The following is a 22,853-nucleotide window of genomic DNA, read 5'->3' on the forward strand; positions in this document are numbered from 1 at the left end:
AAGTGTGCTATCAAGTGCCCTTACGCCCACCCACCTGCTCCCCACATGCATTATTTCTCTCATCTTTGTACTAAAAATACAAGGCATGAGAATAAGTGCTCTTAAATACACCTCAATAAACTCTCTACTCTTCAATGTGAGACTCAAAACCACATCTAACACTGTCTACAAAACACTTTAAAAAAAACCCCATAACCTTATTGTGGTTTTGAAATACAAGCAAGTATTTTTCGAACCAAAAAATTTCTAACAACTCTTCTTACCAAAATAGGAAAGCCCTCACCAACCCCTCTCTCTCACTCAGCAAACAAAGGAGGCAGAGGCTCTCTCTCTCTCTCAAAAACCAGGTACGTTCTCTCCCTCTCTCCTCCATTCTCTCTCTCTCCCCCGCCAAAAAGGAAAAACCCTTGCAAACTCGCCTCCGTCTCTCTCCCTATCTTCAATCTATAGGCAAAAGAAGAGCGATGCTTAAGGAAGAAACCCTTATGTACGCTCTCTATCTTCAATTAGGTATGCTCTCACCCTCTCTCTCCACCATTCACTCCTACTCTTTCTACATCTCTCTCGAGCCATATCTTTCTCCGCCGCTCTTTCTCTCCCCTCTACCTCCCTCTAAAACAGAGCATCTCTCTCTCTCTCCATGCCTCTCTCTCTGTTCCTCTATCTCTTATGAATCATATGGCATGATTACTTTGAACTATTGTCTTGCTTGATGTGTATTGTAGAGATACTGTGACTTTAGATTAAGAATTTTAATATGTTCATGTTTTTCACTTATTCAACAAATGGAACCGGTGTTCATCCTGGAACTAGACCGGAGACTTGTAGGGCATGTAGAGATTCTAGAATGGTTAGCACACATCTTAAGCATTTGCTTTCCCAATTATTAAGACTTCAACAGATGCTTATAGTATTTGTTTGTGGAATTGTCATGTGAATCTTTCCTTTGCTTTTGCTGATATTTATGCCTAGAGGTCCTTTTAGGTTGTAGTCACAGTGAAGTCCTTTTAGATTGTAGGGGACTTGATATAATGGTTAGATGCCTCTAATACATGCACGAGTGTTTAAAAAAACGGATCGGTGACTCGAATCAGTCACACCCTTAATAGGGAAAATCGATGGATCGCATCGGAAGAATATGTGGAATCCGTAATTTTTGTCCCAATTGGTTTTTTAAAAACTGTTCATCCTTTTTTTTTGCTTGATTCAGTGAAGAATCGGTTGAAATCGGTGAAGAATTGATCGGACTCAATGAAGAATCATCAGAATCGGGGGTTTTGTGAAAAAAGCTTACTGTTTTGAATCGACCAAATCCCGGCCTTTTACCAGATTCAAGACTGTCATGGCGATTCCCAATCCGGGTGCCCGATTCCATATCAAATCACCAATTTTTCAATCACAGTATTAAAGTGTTTGTGATGTCTTTTACTTTGATTTAGTCATGTATTGAGGTTCCTGTTAGCATATCTTGTTTGGTGCTGGTATGGCCCTTGTTCCCTAGAACATATTGTATTGACTGAACTTTTTGTGTGTTAATACTTCAAGGGATGTATATTATGTCAATCTGCTAAGACATGTGTTTGGCTTTTCATTATCAGCTTGATGCTGATGACCTGCTTCCTCGATTTTTGTTAGCTGGATTTTGGTCTAATGCTCTGATTCTGTTTTGTAGAGAGAAAGAGAAGGAGAGAATGGAGGAAAGAGGAGGGAGCATACCTTGTTTTTTAGAGAGAGAGGCTCTGCCTTCTTTGTTCGCGGAGAGAGAGAGAGAGAGGCGAGTGTTTGAAGTTGGCACGATTTCGCTTTTACCCGTGAGACAAGAGGGTGTTGAGGCCTCTGACGTAACTTGGGCATTTCATTCAATCACAGCAGTCCATTTAAATGGACGGTCCATATACATATGCGGACCCCTCATTTCTAGCGTAGAAAATTATATATATATATATATATATATTTTGAATCTGGGCTGATCTGACGATCACAGATATTCAGTGTTTGAATTTTAGTTTTTTTTTCTACAAATTTAAATCACTTGAAATTTTAAGCGTATATTTATAAAAAATAGATGAATATATATATATGTATATATATTATCAACCCATGTGCTTATTGCTACAGTGTCAGTCAATGGTTCAGATTGAATCTGGACCGATCTGACGGTCACGACCTTATTTCATAAATTTTCATTTTTTTTCTACAAATCCAAATCATTTGAAATTTTAAGCGTACATTCTACTCATGAAGACACACTTAATAAAAATATAACAACAATAATTCACAAAACATAAATATACAAAATACCTCTGAAATTTTTTAGAGGTATTTTGGTTAATTTATATTTTTCTTGAGTAATCATCTATCCTGTCTTGAAAAGTCAAGGTATGACCTAAACCTTAAGGATCTTCTTTTTTAATATCTAATTAAGACAATTTGACAGTGAGTTGGTCTAGAAATCATTAGGAACTAGATTCAGTTGTACTCAACCAATTTTGAACCATTATATATTTTTGTTTTGTATATAGAGCATTTTTTTAATAAATGTATTTGTTATTATTCGGATGGGTGTGATTTCATGCACATGAAGGTACGACATCACCCTTGTGGAGCACATTAATAGTATTTAATGCTTCATGTGGGTGATATCACAGCCCATGTAGGTGACATCGCACCTTCTTTAAAACCAAAAATACCGTTATTCAAAAAACGCTTTATATATATATATATATATATATATAAAAGTCTTCCTATGAGAAAAGCAACAGTAATCTTGCCACACCACCATCCACCGTCCGATCAAATTAATTAAAAATAGCAGTTAAGATCTGCTCCAAAATCCATCGTGCGAAAGGCCGCGATGGAATTAAAAGCTTCAAACCTGTCGAAATTTCACCCTCTACCCTCCTCTGCTTTGGTAACCTCCCTTCTCTCTCCTTCCCCATCTCTACTACTCTGCGGAGGTCCCCTCTCTCCCGTGGCCCTCTCATCTCTCTACGCTGCTGCTCTCATACTCTCTGCGCTGCTGCCCTCACGCCATCTCATTGCTCGGCCCCTTCTCTCAATGCCTTTCTCTCTCACCAGCTGTTTTAGAGAGAGAAGAAGAAACCCAACAGGTTTTAGTTCTCTCTATATTATGACTTTGCATATCATTTTTCCTTTCTCCATTGATATATGGAACGTGAGCTCTCTATCTCTCAGCCTGCATTAATTCCGTTTGTATCATTTTTTGGCTTGGTATGGATTTTTTTGTGTGCCCTTTTACCCAATTTTTTTTTGGTTAGTTCTCTCTCTATTACGATTTTGAATATCATTTTTCCTTTCACCATTGATAGATGGAACGTGAGCTCTCCACCTCTCAGCCTGCATTAATTCAGTTTGTATCATTTTTAGGCTTGGTATGGATTTTTTGTTGTGCCCTTTTACCCAATTTTTTTTTATGAATTCAATCACAAAAATAGAGAAACAATGGTGCAGTTGGATTTTATTACTTTCTTTTATCATTGATTCTGAAAAAAAATTGAATTAGATGTTTATAAATGGATTTCAGTGCACAATTTTTATTGTTTGGATCTATTACTTGAAGAAGTTGCAATGAATACTGCTGAATGCCCTAATACAAAAAATAATGCATGACTTTCAATTGAAATTTTAATACAATTATTTGGTTTTATGTTATGCTTTTATTCTCTATTTCACAATGCAATTTTTTCTTTTATTTTTTAAATAAATATGGGTTCAATGTTCATTTCCCTAAAGTTGAAGTTTGGAATAAAATCTTAGGGTTTTATGTTGCTTACTTTCTGTTAATGGTGCAAATAGGTTCATGCGAGATGAGCTTTTGTCTCAAGTATTGGAAGCTCTTCTTGTCATCCAGGTTCTTGTAGTACGGAAATCAAAATTGATAAGTGATTGCAATCGGTTATTGAATGTATCTCTTGGACAATCTTCTGCTTGAGACTAGTGAAAACAAGTGCCATTGCATACGGGCCTACATTTTTGGTTTGTTGATCCTTGGAGAAGAAAGAAAGGGTCTAAAATCTCTGGTATGGGATAGATAAGCAGTAGTCTTTGTTTTCTCCATTATAATTAATGGGATCGATAAGCAGTAGACTTTGTTTTTTCTGTTATAATTAATGGGATAGATAAGCAGTAGTCTTTGTTTTCTCTGTTATAATTAATGGGATAGATAAGCAGTAGTCTTTGTTTTCTCTGAATTGCTTTAGTATTCATTATTGTGTTATTTTGCCATTTAACATTCGGTGTTATAATGTAGTGGGAGGACATCCACCATAGCGCAAAGCTCTTGAGGCATTCGGCTACCTATGAACATATTGTCCAATCCCATTAGAGGAGCTCGAGGAGAAAAATGCGAATGATGATGTACTTAGGGCCATTGGAGAGAGTAGCTCTCGATCGGAGGATCAGATCCCGACACAACCCATTACTATGCCAATGCTAACGGAGGAGGTTGGACGGGCATACTATGCTTGTATCATGGATGTCTCAATATCAGCATCTCCCTCCTCTCCCCTCAACATTACCAATTCAAAAAATGGGAATGAGTGTGGTGCTCAGGCTATAGTGGATGAAGCTTGCCATGATTTTCCATTTGATGAGGATATAGTTGCAATAAATGGAGAGGAGATTTGTCACTTATGGATGCTGAGGCAGCCTTAGCAAGAGGTGCAAGTATCGAACGTACAATAAGAATGGCATTTATTAATGAAGATGAAGCTTATGATTATTATAATAAGTACGCAAAATTTGTTTGGTTTGGTATAAGAAAGGGAAAGAAATGTAAAGTTTGCAATAAGAGTGGACATGACAAACGTAACTGTCCCATGAGGGTACGTGGGATGTAGAGCTACTAAGGACCTCTAGCCAAGTTGACTAATTTATGGGGAATGTAAAGGAGTTGACTAATTTTTTGAATTTTGGAGACTTGTAAATACCCTTTTTTGTAGTTGACTTTGAGGGTTAAGTGAATATTCAATATTCATGTAATTTTGTGGGCATGTAAAGAACCCCTCTATGAGGGCATGTAAATGGGCATCTAAATAACCTATTTGGTCACTTTTTGGTAACATGTGTAACATTTATTTCTTTTCCATGTATTTCATTAACGTGTGCAATGTAGGTTTACTTGGATAATGAAACGCATTTATATCATCACAGTTCTCACTTTATTTTATTTTTTCTGTCGAGCGTTTGATACGTTCTTACCTTTTACCACACAAGAGGGCATACAAAAAAAAAAAAAAAAACAGAGAATTTCATTCACAAAAGATTATGTGTGTTTCATTGTAGTTGATGACCAGATCTCTCTTTCTCTCTCTCTCTTTATGTGTCTCAAAAAAAAAAAAAAAAAAACCATAAACTGAATAATACCATAAACCAAAGAATTTCATTCAAAAAAGATTACCATTAATTAAACAACGACTAATTACAACCATTTACAACCATTTACAAATCATTGGATTACCATTAATTAAACAATGACTAATTACAATCATTTACAAATCACTTAAGGTCAAACACCTCATGAAATAGGAAAAAAGATATAAGGAAGTCCAACACTTCTCGATAGCTAATTCAGTAATCCCTCTCTCTAGAATCATGTCCTTGAGGCTCTCTCCAGATGAGCTGGTTTCAAGTGACTTAGACACTCTCTACAACAAACTCTGAGCAGTTGTTTTCTCAGCTAAGCTCTCATCTTTAGGATTGTCTTGGTGCTCACATTCTGAAGCCTATCAAACTTTCCCAAATTTTGCAAATGAGGCTCAAAGTGTTGTATCAGCACTTCCATGGCAGATTATTCTCCATATGTGAGATGTTTGAGCCACCATCTCATTGTTTTGTTGCTGCTTTGCTGATTTTTTTAGACCAAAAGGGTGGGAAAGCCACTCTAAGAACATCAAGACTATCCTTCTTGCTTGCTCACCGGCCTCCGAGCTTGCACCATCAATGGAAGCAACAAACACACTCTTTGAGATACCTGAATATCTAGTGTCGTGAAATTGACCAGACCATAATCTTCAATAATGTCGCATAGCTCTTTGGTGAATTTCCTGCAAATGAGGAGTGAGGTAGTTTTGGCTCAAGCAAAGTGAGAAATAAGGCCTGATGTGGAAGCACCAAACCTGTACTTGGCAGAGCGTGGATCTTGATCAAGGTGGTATTGCAAATAAGACAAATCCTGTACATCAGTATAAAACTCCAGGTTGTAGGTTGCAATTTAAGTAATGCACGTCGAGGGTGAGGAATAAGTCATTTTAGTAAATATAGTAAAAGGGAAAGCACATCACTGATATTGGACTATTGTACATGATACTCGAAGTCAAGGGGCCCACAGGGACATTCAACTACGGACGTTGATAAACAACCATCCTGTAGTGGGAACACACCGTGGATGCAGCTTGGAGTACCTTTTTTTGTTTGGATCGATTAAGGGCCATATAACATTGTCCATAAAAAGAATTCATCTTCACAGTGATTATAAATTAGAAACAACTTTGTGGGTTTTCCTTTCATAACATACTATTTATCTGAGTTTTAATTCTTCAAAGCTTCGGTCTAAAGTATCAAAGAATTAAAGGCTCAGAACTACAAACCTCTATTAGGTGGTATGAGCTGATTCACTTCTGCTTGAGAAGACTGCACAAAGATTCATGTTGAATGATCAAGAGAAAATGACTTGAATATTGATCGTTACACAGTCATTAGTTCCTAAAACCAGGGTACTAAAGAACTCATACACTGTTCAACCAGAGAAAATCATAAAAAACGATGATGCTAAATCCACCACTCAGTATGAAATACCAGCCATGTATTTGAAATAGCAAAGTATTTGCACATGATTCAATCGCTAGAGAATGGAAGTGTTAAGAAGGAAAGAAAAGAAAGCACAAAGGTGCCCATAGTTCTTTCTTTTAAGGCTTATGCCATGCCAAGAATTGTCAACTTCAAAAAAGTAGATTTTACTCAGCCCAAGTCACAAAGAAATTACCACTAAAAGTACTATAAAAAAAAAGAAAATTTCCCGAAGTAAGTGATGGTTAGTGCTGTTACATGTTCAAGGCATCTGATATGTCCTTTTTATTTTCATTTTTTATTAGTAACAGTTGAATTTGAGTGCATTATTTGATACTCAAGTTCAAATAGATAGGCGATGCAGCAGAACAACCCAAACCCGTGGTTCGTTGAGTTGAAATTGGAATATCTTGAATCCTCAATTATCCAGACAACAGACAAAGCATGGATAAACTGGAACTAATTGTTTCCTAAAACTTGCTGCATAAGTTCACTTGCATCATATTGGTTTATTTTCTCTGTATGGTGTGTTATAGTCCTTCATCTTTGCTGAACTTTGTCCGGCAAGCTGATTCCTCAAATGTAATTTGATAACATTAAACTTTTAATTCTTTGACAGCATGTGTTGTTTTAAAAATAATGAGCATCTCCAAGGTGTAGGGCCAAAATCTAGGTCAATAAATAAAACCTGACATATCTAACAGTTAATACGCTTCACAAACACTACCATCTATGCCATGTCTTCCTCTTTTTGTTCTTGATTTGATTCACCAAATGATGAATTACTTCTTCCAATGTGGCCTGCCTTCCTTCTTTAAAACTCCAGAGAATAGGAACAGGGTATTTTCCACTTGGATTGTATTCATTGAGTTGAAGCATTGCCGTCTCCACATCCTTGAAAACTTCATCCCCATATTCGTCTCTGAGTTCTCTCAACTTGTCATCATTTTCATCGATGACCTCCTGCACCATCACCAGAATTTTCCAGGAAATCAGAAGCATGATATAAAACAAACTAAAAGGAATTCATTAATGTCTCAATAAGATCAAGCATTTAAGAAGATACACATATGGGAAGTTAACCCACATCTAATAGGTCAATATGTCGCAGTTGAAAGCATATATGGAGATGTGGACATTTTGTAATACCTACCATCACTCATATGCAGTTGAAAAAATTCACAAAATTCAGAGTTACACACTCTGTCCATGCTTCCAATAGTAACCGTCTTGAAAGGATGCCAAGATGGGTTTCTTGTGCGTTCTTCCCATAAGGAGCATAACTCTGATGCCCTCAAATCCCATTCTTCATTTGGAAGCTTTGCTTTTACAGCACGAGTACATGGCTGCTCATCAAGGACCCCCATTCTCTTCATACCTATAAATGAACTATTATTTGGTTTCTTCTCAAAATACTGCAAGAATGGATATATGTCAGTTCAGAAGTTACAACCATCAGAAAATAAAATTTGACAAAATATGATTATACATCGAAAGAAATCATGAAGAAAAGTGGGTCCTCCAAATATGCCTGTGTAATTAAAGGTATACCAGTCTATTGTTGTCTTTTAAAACATATAAATTTTAATTTTGAGGGTTTGATTTTTCCAAAAGACTTGTAGCACTATACCTCAACTGCGGCTTTATGAGCTGCTTGTAGCTCATCATTTGCTTTCTTTCCTTTCTTAAAAGAACATTGTTTATCTCTTCCAACCTTTGCATTTCACTTTCTTTCTCCTTTAACTCCTCGACTGGTTCTTTCACTCCCTGGTAAAAGTTTTCTTCAATATCTTTCATCATCATTACATCACATTTCATCTTGTTTATTTTTTCTTGACAAGCAAGTAGTTTTTGTGCGCTTTCATCACGAAATGCTTGTAGCTTTCTCTGTGAGTCACATTCTTTACTTGAAAGAGCATTGGCTAACTTTGCTAGGAGTTTCATCATTCGATCTTTCTCTGTGAGTTCCCTATTAAGTACCTCAATCTTTCGGTTGGCTTCAATGTTCATCATTAGCAGCTCTTGTGTTCTTCTAGTAGCTCCAACTACTCCAGCTGCTGAGTTTCATGCTTCAAATAATTCCTTTTCTAGTTGCTGAATGGTATTACCAACATATTTAAAGGTATTGAATTATCAACATTTTTAAAGGTATTGAATTATCAATGGACGCATTTTACCTGGTCATCACCAAATTCAAATTCCCATCAAAAAAAATCACACAACAGGGAAATGAATACTGAACCCAAATTAATTTAAAAAATAAAAAAAATGTTGCATTGTGAAATAGAGAATAAAAGCATGACATAAAACCAAATAATTGTATTAAAATTTCAATTGAAAGTCAGGCATTATTTTTTCTATTAGAGCATTCAGCAGTATTCATTGCAACTTCTTCAAGTTATAGATCCAAACAATAAAAATTGTGCAGTGAAACCCATTTATAACCATCTAGTGAAGTTTTCTTTCAGAATCAATGATAAAAGAAAGTAATAAAATCCAACTGAACCATTGTTCTTCTGTTTTTATGATTGAATTCAGAAAAAAAATTAGGTAAAAAGGCACAAAAAAAATCCCTACCAAGCCTAAAAATGATAAAAACTAAATTAATGCAGGCTAAGAGATGGAGAGCTCGTGTTCCATATATCAATGGTACAAGGAAAAATGATATGCAAAATCGCAATAGAGAGATAACTAACCAGAAAAATTTGGGTAAAAGGGCACACCAAAAAATCCATACCAAGACTAAAAATGATACGAACTGAATTAATGCAGACTGAGAGATGGAGAGCTCGCGTTCCATATATCAATGGCGAAAGGAAAAATGATATGCAAAATCGTAATAAAGAGATAACTAAAACATGTTGGGTTTCCTTCATGAAGAAGGTTTCTTCTCTATCTAAAGCAGCTGGTGAGAGAGAAAGGCCTTGAGAGAAGGGGGCGACCGATGAGACGGCGTGAGGGCAGCAGCGTAGAGAGATGAGAGGGCCACGGGAGAGAGGGGATCTCCGCATAGCAGTAGAGAAGGCGAACGAGAGAGAAGAGAGGTTAGCAGAGCAGAGGAGCGTAGAACGTGAAATTTCAATAGGTTTGAAGCTTTTGATTCCATCACAGCCTTTCGCGTGCAGGGTTTTGGAGCATATCTCAACCGTTATTTTGAATTAATTTGAACGGACGGTGGATGGTGGTGTGGCCAGATTACTGTTGCTTTTTGCCTGTAGGGAAGATTTTTCTATATATATATATATATATATATATATATATATATATATATAAAAGTAATGATAATAGGAGACTATCTCACACCTATGTATGTAAGATTTTAAAGGATCACCATTAAATTTAACATAAATTTCTAGAAAAGTCAAGTCTCACATCAATGTTATAAAATTTATAGATATATGTGTAAAATTTAATGGTAATCCTTTGGGATCCTACATACATAGGTATGGAAGGGTATTATAGTATATATATATATATATATATATATATATATATATATATATATATGGGAAAAGGTCTCATAGTATATATATATATATATATATATATATATATATGGGAAAGGGTCTCATAGTGTATATATGTATATATATGGGAAATGGTCTCATAGTGTATATATATATATATATGGGAAAGGGTCTCATAGTGTATATATATATATATATATATATATATATAGAGGAAAGGTTTCTATGCTTCCCCTAAAGCATAGAAATTATATCCTCCTCCTACCATCCAACCGTCTAATTTTGATCAAGAGAGCCACTCATTGTTTGATTTTAGATCTGATGTGTCAAAGTCTTTTATTTTTAGTTTTTTTATATACAAATTGTAAAAATATAAAATTAGGTATATGTCATCTTCTCATTGGTGCGCACCTATAAAAAATATTAAAAATAATTTTTCAATAAAATATAATGACCAAAATACCCCTTGAAACTTTCAGGGGTATTTTGATCATTTTATTCTATTGAAAATATTGTTTTTTGTATTATTCGCTAGTGTGAGTGTAATAGAGGAATGGACGTCCAAAATTTGGTGTCAAAATAGTTTATAGAAAAAAATTAAAAATAAAATAGTATAGAGACGTGACATTGTGATTGGGGCAATCTTAGCCCTCCATTCAGAATGGACGGTTGGATAAGGGGGAGGATAAAACTGCTATGATGTAAGGGAAACATAGAAAGCTTGCTCTATATATATATATATATATATATATATATATATATATATATATATATATATATATATATATATATATATATATATATATATATATATATAAAATGGATGTTGTCAGCCTACGGGCTGAGTGCTATAGTGTCAACCAATGACTCAGATTGGATCTAGGCTGATCTGACGATCATGACCTTATTTCGTATTTAAATTTTTATTTTTCTTCTACATATCCAAATCACTTCAAAATTTAGGCGTACATTCTAATCATTAAGGCGCACCTAATAAAAATATAAACAAAATAATTCGTAAAATATAAATTGACCAAAATACCTTTGAAATGTTTAGGGCTCTTTTGTCAATTTATATTTTTTGAAATATTTTTTAATATTTTTATTAGATTCTACTATTTTTTAATAATAGATGCTAAAAATTTTAAGAGATTTGAATTTGTATAAAAAAAATGAAAATTCAAATACGAAATGATATCATAGCCATTGGATTTGGCTCATTTTCAATTCGGGTCGTTGGCTGACACTGTAGCTATCAGCCCCTAGGCTGACAGAATCTTTTTCTATATGTGTATGTGTGTGTGTGTGTGTGTGTGTGTGTGTGTGTGTGTGTGTGCGATTTGTATAAAGCCTAAGCTCTAAGCAACCAAATTAGAGCCTACCTTCAAATAGTATCGAGAAATGTGGTTTCAATATTGGAAATCTTTGTGATAGCCTTCAAATATATTTTCATCTTTATTTGTAAAGTTTAAAGCAAAAAAATAGTGTAGATTGACAGATATATAAAGGCTTGAAAATTGACAGTCCAAAAATGCATTACAAAATATATTATTTTCAAAACTTGAAATCTATTTTTTTTCTCATGTCCATGCATCTGGATCTCGATTTGAGGATATTTGGGCATCAAAACAATCCCCTCTAGTGAAATTTTTGAAATAGGCTCTTATTTGATTGTTTAGAGCCTCAGCTCTATATAAACTTTTCTCGTATATATATATATATATATATATATATATATATATATATACGAAAAGCTGAGATTAGCCCACTAGCTTATATGAACATATAACCCAATAGCTCATATTGAATCTGGACAGATCTGACGATCACGAGATGTCCGGTAGTTCTCAAATTTTATTTATTTTTCTACGCATCCAAATCACATGAAATTTTAGGTGTATGTTCTTCTCATCAAAGCGCACCTAATAAAAATATTTAAAAAAATTATTCGTGAAAACAATGACCAAAATACCATCCAAAACTTTTCAGGGTACTTTGATTAATTTATTTCATGTAAAATATTTTTTTGATATTTTTAGAAGATTCACCTATTTTTTAAAAACACACATCTAAACTTTCAAGTGATTTAGATTTGTAAAAAAAAAAAAATTCAAACACTACTTGACATCCATGATCATCAGATTTATGGGTCGTTGGGCTCATATATTCATATAAGCTAGTGGGCTAATCCCAGCTATATATATATATATATATATATATATATATATATAGTTAAACCTTACAACAGCTGGCCAGCGATTATGATTAATATATAAGTGAAATGGGAGCCGTCAGATCTTCATCATGCGGTTCAGAATATACATCATTATTTTAATTTTATGATTTTTTATATAAATCTGATGAATATGAAATTTTGGATACATATACCTAACACTATTACGCACTATATAAAAATATAAAAATGTTATTTCAATAATTTAAAATGATCAAAATACCCCTATTATTTTTCAGGGGTATTTCAATCATTTTATATTTTAATAAATATTTTTTATTTGTGCGCCCTATTTTTTAATACACATATCCAAACTTTTATTATGATCTAATTTATATAAAAATAATGATATGCAGTCTAAACCGTATGATGAAGATCTGACAGTCCTCATTCCACCTATAGCACCATTCATTATAGCTGGCCAGTTATTGTTAGCTTTTTCCTATATATTTATATATAGGAAAACTCTTCCTAACACCTATAGGCGAAAATTAACAGTGATTTCGTCTATCCTCATCACCATTCAAAGTTCATCGCACGGTCACGATTGTCTAGTAGTATTTCATTTTTCATTTGTTTTGTACAAATTGGAATGATCTGAAATTTGGAATGTGTGTACACTTTAGTGAGGCGCACCGAATAAAAATATCAAAAAAAATATTTCGTGAAAACAAATTGATCAAAATACCCCTGAATAATTTTGGGGGTATTTGGTCAATGTATTTTATGTAAAATATTTTTTTGATATTTTTTGCAGATTCTTCTATTTTTTATGAACACACACTCCAAATTTCAGGTCATTTCGATTTGTATAAAAAAAATAAAAAATAAAACATTATTGGACAATCTCGACTATGCGATGAACTTTGGATGGTGATGAGAGTAGGCGAAATCACTATTCATTTACGTTTATAGGTGTTTTGTAGTATCTTCTATATATATATATATATATATATATATATATAATGATATATATTGCTATAACTCCAAAAAATAGAAACACAACTGCAATGAAATAAACGACTGTGATGCACGATGGGTCCCACCACCTCAAGCAGAAGAATATTTGGATTTGACTTAAGCTATATTAGTCGTTCACACTATCGACTACCATTACATCTCCCAAACCAACAATCAATACCTCTCAGCATAGATGAGCAGCTATCTAATATATTAGGCAATCCAAAGATACATCAGACCAAATTAACAATGTTCTTTGAGACAGACAGATAAATTTTATTATTTTATATTTCAGAATATTATATGATCTTTTATGTTAAGAATACAAACAAATATGCTCAACGAACTAAAGGAGAAACTTTATTAACGAAATCGAGGGTTTTTAAAATTGTTGCAGATTAGGAATAGACGGGAATCGAATTAGTTCCGTTACAGACCTAGAGAATTGGGCCAGTTCTCACAAATTCGTCTAGTCTCCCAATAGATTGGGCCAAGGTGATCTAGAATGGCCAAATTATTGGATTATCTTCCTTACAAAGCCTAGATTACTAATTTAAAAATGTTTATACGTAGGTCGTTAAGATGGGTGTGATTTGTATAAGGCCGAGGCCCTAATCAATCAAAATAAGACTCACGTTTCAAATAGTGTCAAAACAATTGTTTCAGTATTAGAAATGGTCTGAAAATTTATTTTCTTTTCTAGATATAAAATTTAAAAATTCAAAAATAGTATAGATCATGTAGACTTATGAACACTTGAGAATCTTGTGGTCCAGATAATACGTTACAAGATGCAGTATTTCCAATACTTGAAATCTACTTTTTGTTATATCAATCTTGAGGTTGAGACGATTGAATTGGGGATTTTTTAGCATCGAAATAACCTCTTCTAGTGAATTTTTAAAGTGTGCTTTAATTCGATTTGTTTAGGGCCTCACCATTAGATGAACTTTTTCCTGTTATGATTCCTCAATCGGTTTAAGAATTATTGAATGTTTACTTTACCTTACCATATGATATGGGCTTTGCTTCCCTTACTGTTTCTTTCCGATGTTATTATATAGAAGGTTGCAAGCCAGACCATTGACTCTGCTAGTACGAGGAGCTAGAGAAGAAGGCCAGGCCCATCAAAGGTAAATGTCCTTTTGACTGTTTTCGTTTCTAAAACTATCAAATAAATTGTGAATATCATTGGGGTACTCTGGGAAAGCGCTTGCATAGAATCTCACCATTTAATCAATTGCAATCAATGGTTTAAAAAACGGATCGGTGACCCGGATCGGGTATTCAAAAAACCGATCCGGATCGGCGAATCGGCAATCCGGATCGAAAATCGGGTGAATCGGTCAGAATAAAGCTTAAAAAAAATCCGAAAAAATTATTAAAATTTATTATAAATATTGTTTTTTAGGAATTCAATAAGAAATGAGGGTACTCCATTAAGAATTTTCATGTTTTTGAATGAATATGCGAATATTGATATGTTCTTTCCCTGCATAAACCGCCATTCAGCATTTAATTTACATCACACAAAAGGATAAACATAGAATTATCATGGAATAAGTATACCAACATACATGGGCTACAATAAAGCATAAAATTAGTAACATATGATCTAAAAATAAAATGATAGACGACGTTATTGTTCTTCTTGGTCACGCTGGTGCCATTGATTGAATTCGTTTAACAATTCATTGATTCAATCTAAAAACGAATCATCGATATTAGCAAGCGTCTGACTATTCCCAAATCCCTGAGTGTTAGTGTTTTGTTGTGTTCCCAATCCAAAATCCCCGAAGCTTATCCATCCTTCCTGTTCACCTGCACTTTCGTGCTCATCCCTACACTGTTGCTGTTGGGACTCGATATGTGAATAATATGGTTGGTATAGGGTGGCCTCAGAATCATTATTTCTCTCATTTTCTCTTTGAATAATATGGATTAAAAAAAAAATTTAACAAATTTTCAAAAAAATCGATCATGGATTAAAAAACAAAAATCACAAATTTTCAAAAAATTCTATCATGGATTACAAAAAAAAATTTGATCATGGATTAAAAAAAAAAAATCACAAATTTTCAAAAAATTCTATCATGGATTACAAAAAAAAATTCAATCATCGATTAAAAAAAAAAAATCACAAATTTTCAAAAAATTCAATCATGTATTACAAAAAATTCGATCATGGATTAGAAAAAATTCGATCATGGATTACAAAAAATTCGATCATGGATTACATAAAATTCAATCATGGATTACAAAAAAAAAAAAAAACATAAAAAAATAAAAAATTCCATCGTGGATTACAAAAAAAGAAAAAAACAATTCGATCATGGATTACAAAAAATTCAATCATGGATTACAAAAAATTCTATCATGGGTGTACAAAAAAAAAAAAAAAACAAAAAAAAAAATCATGGATTACAAGAAAAAAAAACAAACATTTCAATCATGGATTACAAAAAATTCGATCATGGATTACAAAAAATTCTATCATGGATTACATAAAATTCGATCATGGATTACATAAAATTCGATCATGGATTACATAAAATTCGATCATGGATTACATAAAATTTGATCATGGATTAAAAAAAAAAAACAAACAAAAAAAAACAAAAAATTCGATCGTGGATTACAAAAAAAGAAAAAAACAATTCGATCATGGATTACAAAAAATTCAATCATGGATTACAAAAAAAAAAACAAACAAAAAAAAACAAAAAATTCGATCGTGGATTACAAAAAAAGAAAAAAACAATTCGATCATGGATTACAAAAAATTCTATCATGGATTACAAAAAACTCTATCATGGGTTACAAAAAAAACAAAAAACAAAAAATTCGATCATGGATTACAAAAAAAAAAACCAAACATTTCGATCATGGATTACAAAAAAAAAACAAACATCTCGATCATGGATTACAAAACATTCGATCATGGATTACAAAACATTCGATCATGGATTACAAAAAATTCTATCATGGGTTACAAAAAAAAAAAAAAAACCAAAAATTCAATCATGGATTACAAGAAAAAAAAACAAACATTTCGATCATGGATTACAAAAAATTCGATCATGGATTACAAAAAATTCTTTCATGGGTTACAAAAAAAAAAAAAAACAAAAAATTCGTTCATGGATTACAAAAAAATCGATCAAGTATTACAAAAAAATCTATCATGGATTACAAAAAATAAAAAAAAAAATAATAAAAAAAAAAAAATTTATGTTCTTCCGTACGGGACTCGCCGATTCCGTACAGTGAATCAGCGAGTCACTATGCAGAATCGTCCGGTTCTCTCTAGAACGGATGATTCCCCTTTTTTTCATCGATTCGATCCGTCTATGGCGATTTTTTTTAAACACTGATTGCAATTGTAGTTTTTGCACTGTTACTTTTCCTCCTATGCACATAATGGATGTTTTTGTTTGGAGATGCCGTGTGTCATGTCCAACCTTCGTCCGATGTTCATGCTCACGATACTCAATTCTTCGTCCGATGTTCATGCTCACGAGTATGACTACGTACTCAATTCTCAATGGACAACTGACGGACAAGAGTATTGTTTACCTTTATGTATCAATAGTAAATGGCCTCTTTGTATACGTCTTTCCTTTATTTATATATATATATATATATAAAAGCTTGGTCAAGATTGTTAGGGTATGCATATATTGATTAATATATTATTATGGATACATATCAATATATCTCTTGATAAGATTAAGATATGTATCATACTGATACATATCGGTATCGATATGCATCTGTATGGATACATCTCTTGATAAGATTAGGTAGTGTCTATCCATAATTATTGGTATTTTCTTTTAATTGTTACTGACCGTATTTATACGGATTATTGTATATTCTTGATTAAAAAATTAATAAAGTTCTCTGCAGTATTCTGAAATAACCTTTTATGGGGGCCTAAGGCCCAAATATACAGAAATACAGTTTCTTAACATGGTATCAAAGTAAGGTTCGTGATTTGGTATTTCATCTCTCGAGCATCGAGCTTCTGTTTCTAGTTTCCTTGATTGGTGAAGCCCTCAATCTGATCGATGAAGCCCTCAATCTGATTGCTACTCTCTGTCTAACAGCTGTTGCACCCTCTTTGATGTTGTCGAGTCTTGCTTCATATTCGTTCCATAAATTTCAATCACCACCTTTTACTACCAACATCGTCTTTTTGTTTCACCATCTACAAAGACTTGAAGCCTCTTACACCACCTATTTTTGCACGTCCCTTCTCTCTCTCTCTCTAAAATTGTGCCTTGCACATAACCCTTTTGGATTGGAAAAGAGAGAGTGGTTTGGAATTCAAAGAGCATAGGAGTTTGGGATTGAGAGGAAAAGTAGAGAGAGAAAGAGATGGCGAAGGAGAGAGAAAAAGAGGTGTATGTGGGAGCCATACATCAGGGACTATGAGAAGCAAGTTCATTATCTATGATCGCAACGCTAATCCAGTGACCTCGTATAGATACCTTATTTTAAATCTAGTAAATTCTATGGTTTTCTGAACCATTCATTATGACCACATTATCCTAGTAGACCCAATTTAACTACCACAAAACTACCCAAATCCTATCCCAATTTGAAGTCGAGCTCAAGAGCTTTCCAACAGTCTAAAAATCGCCTGAATTGGACCTACGAATAAAAAGATATAACAAATAACAATTTAGTTCCTGTGAGGCCAAACTGTCGAGCCCCAGGCCGGGTTGTAAAGGGCCTGATAGGCCCAGACCCAGGCTGATGATGCAGTCAACGCATCTGATGATGCAGTAAACGCGTTTTCTTTAATTAGATAAGGCTAAAACTTCAAGATAAATCCAAAAAGTTCTGAAAAAACTCCAAACAATTTAGGAAAAATCACTAATTAAATCTTATAAATACCCCCTCTCCCTAACCCAAAAAGAGAGAAAAAAATAGACCAAAAAAACCTTAGAAATTTTCGAAATTAGGAAAATTACCCAAAAATAGAAAAAACCCTTAGAAAATTCTTAAAAATTTAGAAAAAATCCCAAAAACTCTAAAACAATTAGAGAAAATCATAGAATTTATATTCAACCTCTGGAGATCACAAAACCATTAGAAAACTAAAGAAATTCTCCTCGAGACCCCGAAAAATACCAACAGCTTTAGAAAAATCTCTAGATTGAAAACTCTTGAGAAGATAGAAACCCTAGCCTTCTGAAGTTCTAACCCCAAAGACTAAGAAAACCTAGACCTAGGCACAGAAACCCTAGGTCAAAACTAGAATTAGGGCACAACAACCCTAGATCTAACTCTTTACATCAGATATTTGCTGGTCAACATCCGAATTAGAGAGACAAAAAGGACCGGTTCTGATACGGGTGAGCCCTCGAAGGCTCAAGAATCCCGAACCATCCGGCCCAATTTTGTATTATTTCTTCCTCTCTCTTTCTTCTTCTTTTTACTTTTTTGCTTCTTTTATTTATTTTTGATCTGTTAACTTGTCTTAAAAATAGTATTTTAATGCTCTAGATCATGTTAGCTCTGCCACATATCTGAGAGTAGATTTGCTCGTTTTCGGGCAAATTTGGCCTCAGATCTTAATTTGATCTGTCCCACTTTCTCTACCACTTTACTTAAATCTGTTTAATTAATATAAGGTGTTAAAATTCAAGAGATCTTCAGTGGAAGATCTGTCAGATTTTCATCGTAAACAATTTGGTGCCCACCGTGGGGATATTTCGAGCTTGATCCAAGCTTCAAAATACAATTTTTATTCATTGTTTTTCACTTTTTTTAGCCACAAAATGTCTCAAAAGTCGGCTGTGACCAGAATCTAGGGTTTCGGTGCTCCTAAACCCTGCTTTTTTTGGGCAACACTCCCAATGTCGCCCAAATTCAAAGGTCTCAGAAACTTCTGGAACTTTGTAGATCTATTCTAAGGACTCTTTTGTGATTGAAAAAAAAAATTCAGATCAAAATAAAAATTTTTAAAATACAAAAAAAAAAAATCAGTTCAATCTGGCCTTTTCTATTTTACTTTATTTTAATTTATTTCATCATAAATATTTTTATTTTCTGATTCTTCCAAGTTTAAAGTAGTCTTATTTCATCAAGATTAACAAGATAAAAATTTTAAAAATAAAAATCATAATTTTTTGGGCGACACCAGCCGTTCGCCCACCCTGCAAGGGCGACACTAGTAGTGCCGCTTGGGCGACACCACCCGTGTTGCCCAACTGCAAGTGTCCCAGAAAAATTCTGGGACCCCACAGGACCATTTTAAGGACGTTTCGCTCTCTGTTGACCAATGTTTTACCTAAAATAAAAATTTTAAAATATAAAAAAAATATTTTGCTTTAGATATATCTGTTTTATTTGTGCTCGTTTGATTTTATTTTAGTTTGTTCATTTTGACTGAAATCATATTTTCTCTACATTCACCATGCTTAGTTTAACTGTATTTCATCAAAATTAAAAAGATAAATTTTTTTTTTAAAAAAACACATTAGGGTTGCTTACCCCTTCAAACCTAGACCCACTCTTGGTTCGAGCAGAGACTCGTGCACCATCTAAACTAGATCTTAGTCTAGGTTCTAGCATAGGTCTAAGCTTAAGAGTTGCCTGTAGAGCTAAACTAGGCTTACCCTAGTTCAAGGTCTTAACCAAAATCCATTGAGTCTAGTAAGTCTAGGTTCCAATCTAGTCTTAAGCTAGGTCTTAGCTAAGGTTTTTGCCCCTAGTGTCAGGCTAGGTTTGCCCTAAGTCATCAAGTCTAGATCTTACCTAAATCTAGATTTTAGAACCTAGCCAATAACAATCACCATGTCAATCGCTCCCCAAAATAAGAACAAAAACAAGGGGAATGCTTTTGATTAAGTTAATGAGATCGTCCTTAAAAGATCGGCCCAAGGTTCAACAGCTCAACGAAACAATCAGAATCAAAACCGAAGGGTCAGCCTAGAGCCAACACTCAAACTAATAACCAAATGCAAGAGGATAATTTCACCCGTCTCAAAGACCTATTAGAAAAAATATTAGAATTACTCTTGGCTAAAAATATGATTTATCTCCTGCCACTATCTGAACCACCATTTCAAGTCATAGATAAGAGCAGGTGGTGCAAATGGCATCAAAACCATGCTCATGATACTCAAAACTGCATATATTTAAAACGGGTGATTCAAGGGTAAATCAATAGGGGGGACATCACTGTCGCATTTAGAAATCAACCTATCGAAGAACCTAATCAAAAGATGGGTATCTTCACAAATCATCTCCTTAAAAATATGGTCACAACGATCAAAAAGTCGGGAGCTCAAGACCACTCGAAAGATAATGTTGTCATTCACATGATAGAGTGTGAAGACGAAGACGATGATCATAGTCAGTTCATATTGGCTTGGGATCATCACTTTCAAGAACCCAAAGAAGATCTTTTGAGCCTCTTAAGAGGAAGCCCTTCATCTCCAAACCTCGACAACCTTCCCAAATGGGACCGATATGACGAAGATAACACATTAGATATTCATATGGTCAGGACCAACGACAATACGCATCTTCCAAACAAGGGGCCAACACCCCAAAGTCTCTCATTACTCTTGCTAGGGCTAACCCTATCGAGCTTCAGGCTGGCGAGGTCGACTCCTTAACCCGAAAAAGCCGAATGTTCAAACCCATTCAATTGATGGTCGATACTCTCAATGAAAGAATGAGAAATACCTTAAAAACCAAACAACCAACATGAGTCGTAGATCACAAGCCGAACAAGTAAATTCACGGATTTGCAGCCACCTACGATCTACCAGCTCATCTCGGGAAGATCCAGGCTCAAATCTCCATCTTGGAGCTACTCACCAATTCACCAATACATAGGGCCCAGATCGAGAAGGTCCTTGTCAAGACACACATCCCAAGCAACACACAGTCAGATGAGTTGTGCGGAATAATCAACCAGATGATAGCACCAACACCAATCATGTTCATAGACGATGCCATCCCAGCCAGCTTCAACCAATTTCACGTCCAACCTCCGCACATCATGGTCTTCATGCAATGATATGAGATACGAAGAGTGCTTATTGATAATGGGGAATACTTAAACATATGCCCTGTGAAAACAGTAAAGCAGATAGGCAAAGGCCCAGATGACTTCGAGCCGTGTCGACTAACTATCTCTGCATACGATAGAACCAAAAGACAAGTTGAAGGCATACTGCCTCTCACACTCAAGATCGGCGCTACCGTCCAAGTGATAAAGTTTTATGTCTTTGACATAAAACCTTCTTTCAACATTCTGTTAGGAAGACCGTGGCTGCATGAAAACCTCGTGGTCGCCTCTACACTCCATTAAAACCTTAAATTTCAAACTAAAAACGGCGTCGCAAAGGTATGCGCTTAACCCCCTGCTTTTCTCAATCCTAGTATATATAACAGGAAGCTAGCTGTAGAAATCGAGCTCGAAGAAATCCCACTCGCTTCCTTCGAGCAAGCCAATTGTGCCACCTTACGCCTAGAGGCTAGCGACCCTGTTCCCCAAATTTTGCAGACTTCTACCTCGATTGATGACAATATCCAATGTCAACATCGATACGGTTTTGGGTCCCTCGAAACTTGGCACATGCTCTTCTCCTAAGGCTTCCAACCAGGCCAACGCTTGGGTAGTCAAGCGGAAGGCATAGCGGAGGCAATTTTTGAATCATTCGAAGCCAAAATTGAAAACGTAGATCGAAGAGGTGTTGGGTGTTCTCTCACCTTATTGCTAAGCCAGATGAACCCTTTAAGTTATCCGGGCTTTGTATCTGGAGGCATTCAAAGCCTCGATCCTGTCGATGCCCGTCCTTCAAAATGGCCTAAAGTGATCCTTGAATCCCCAACGAAGAATAACTCTTCTTTCACATCTCAGCACACACAAGAACTGGGAATTGAAGACCTTTTTGCTACCCTGGATTTGAAGGTATGCACAATCAGCTCTAACACAACCATGCGTGCTCATCCATTGATTCAAACCCAAGAACGGAATTGGTCGATCACTCCCCTATCTCGTGAATTGCTGAAAGCATACCAGTGGCACCTTCATATCCCAGTGCCAAAAAATGGATAGGCGCAGGGAGGCCATCTAACCACCCTGCGCATCCAGTCCCCAACATTTCTCTAGTAAGCCCCATAAGGGACACCTCTTATGTTATTTCAAAAACCATTGAAAAATTAAAACATGATAAAGTTGATAATAATGAAAAATAATTTTCAAAAATAGCAAACACTCAAGATAACCCGATAATGATGCACAATACCCAAGATGACAAATTGGATGACCAAGATGAAGAGCCAAAAGTCAGAAGAAATCCCTCAATCTGAGGAACTCACTTTCCATGTTGAGCAATTCAAGAAGAGGCTCGATGGTG

At 34.8% G+C, this 22,853-nt stretch overlaps 2 long non-coding RNA genes across 9 annotated transcripts; one reads left to right on the plus strand and one right to left on the minus strand.

Moving 5' to 3' along the window:
* Positions 1 to 213: 213 nt before the first annotated feature.
* LOC105420733 (uncharacterized) lies at positions 214 to 5,166 on the plus strand. Of its 6 annotated transcripts, none has more exons than XR_016048627.1 (5): positions 214 to 510; positions 1,211 to 3,110; positions 3,330 to 3,392; positions 3,817 to 4,040; positions 4,271 to 5,166. It is a non-coding gene; the product is annotated as an uncharacterized LOC105420733 (long non-coding RNA). The 6 variants fall into 6 exon arrangements; XR_016048625.1 differs by lacking the exon at positions 3,330 to 3,392 and having other exon boundaries at positions 230 to 510; positions 1,211 to 1,411; positions 1,673 to 3,110; XR_016048623.1 differs by lacking the exon at positions 3,330 to 3,392 and having other exon boundaries at positions 223 to 347.
* Positions 5,167 to 5,399: 233 nt separating this feature from the next.
* LOC105420732 (uncharacterized) lies at positions 5,400 to 10,012 on the minus strand. 3 transcript variants are annotated; one of them, XR_016048179.1, is made up of 7 exons: positions 9,545 to 9,914; positions 8,438 to 8,984; positions 7,961 to 8,222; positions 7,535 to 7,770; positions 6,609 to 6,651; positions 6,138 to 6,193; positions 5,400 to 6,065 (listed from the first exon to the last, which is right to left on the minus strand). It is a non-coding gene; the product is annotated as an uncharacterized LOC105420732 (long non-coding RNA). The 3 variants fall into 3 exon arrangements; XR_016048178.1 differs by lacking the exons at positions 5,400 to 6,065; positions 6,138 to 6,193; positions 6,609 to 6,651 and having other exon boundaries at positions 7,380 to 7,770; positions 9,504 to 10,012; XR_016048177.1 differs by lacking the exons at positions 5,400 to 6,065; positions 6,138 to 6,193; positions 6,609 to 6,651 and having other exon boundaries at positions 7,380 to 7,770; positions 9,545 to 9,921.
* Positions 10,013 to 22,853: the final 12,841 nt, after the last annotated feature.

This window comes from Amborella trichopoda, chromosome 13 (genome assembly GCF_054954075.1).
Source record: "Amborella trichopoda isolate Santa Cruz 75 chromosome 13, AtrichopodaSantaCruz75HAP2 v2.0, whole genome shotgun sequence".
NCBI classification, from domain to species: Eukaryota; Viridiplantae; Streptophyta; class Magnoliopsida; order Amborellales; family Amborellaceae; genus Amborella; species Amborella trichopoda.